This window comes from Neltuma alba, unplaced genomic scaffold, assembly GCF_004799145.2.
Source record: "Neltuma alba isolate B1F8T4 unplaced genomic scaffold, ASM479914v2 tig00000749_pilon, whole genome shotgun sequence".
Lineage (NCBI taxonomy): Eukaryota > Viridiplantae > Streptophyta > Magnoliopsida > Fabales > Fabaceae > Neltuma > Neltuma alba.
The window spans coordinates 1,353-2,704 of record NW_021632173.1 but is presented as its reverse complement, the minus strand read 5'-3'; positions in this window follow the sequence as shown (position 1 = coordinate 2,704).

Below are 1,352 nucleotides of genomic sequence, written 5' to 3'. Positions count from 1 at the left end.
TCGGTAATAAATATTATTTAAGCTAACCTTTGTACATCCAAAGGTGGGAAGAAATTTTATAAATTAGCATAATATGTCACATAATGTATCCCTATTTTTCCTTGAATTTTTGAGGCCTCTATATATTTTAAATAATGGAAATTGGCTAATTTTCTTTAATTAACCAAAAATTCCAATAATTACAAATAATTCCCTGATAAATTATTTTTAATCTTATATTCACCTTCTAAGCCTCAAACATTATTTTGTACCCTCCTTCTATTTTTCATGATTTTCTGGGAATTTTCAGGAATTTCGGACATTATTTTCAATACTGCCCTTTCTTGACTGATCTTTTCAAAAATGACCGTTATGTCCCTATCCTGATTTTCCTCATAGCCTGGATCCTCTACCAGTCTACTATACTACTTGACCTTAGTCAGTCACAAATCATTCATCAATTAGAATAAAATTATCAGGGTGTGACATAAAGTCTGAGTTAGACACTTTGGTTAATTCTGTAATCATTGGTTAATGATTAACATTTGTAATTTGGATTGATTGATGTTGAATTTTGTGCTTAAATATATGTAGTTGCATATATGCTTATTGTAACTCTCATGATTCCCTCCTATCTTGCATGGTTATGTTTCGGTACTGAGTTGATTGTGTGTTACATTGAGCCAATTGCATGATCATTCCAAAATTACACATTAGGGAAGCTAAACAAAGTTTTCATTAATGAGTTCATTAATGTAAGCTTTGGACTCAATGAGTTATTGAGGTTTTTATTAAGAAAACCTAATGGATTTGTGAAACTCCCAATATTTTAAGTGAACTATGATTGCCATCAAAACCATTTTCAAGAGATTTCCTATCAATCATTTTCATTACATCATTATTATCTTAAAACACTAAAAACATAGTATCTTAGGTTTGTTTTCATTGCATTCAGTTTAGGCACCATTCGTTTAAATGTTAAAATCCAAAAAAACCCTTTTCATTACTTTGCATGGCATTTAGTCTAACTTAGGTAATTAATTAAGGCTCCCAAGCGTGAAACGACCCGAGTTTGCACTACACTGCATAGCTTGGATTTATTTTTGATTGAGAACCCCAAAGCGAATGACAAAAAGGCTCTCATCACAATAACCTCTATTTTAACCCAAATTACTCAATTACAAACCACAAAAGCATAAGTTTGGACTAGGAAAAATGTATAAAATATGAGACTTATCAACTCCCCCACACTTAGCTTTTGCACTCCTGGGCAAAACACTTCAATTCAAAACAAGAGTAGGCCCAAATGAACAATGCAAGCATCAAGAATCACATTTGGCGATCATAATTTCATACTCACATCCAATCAATGC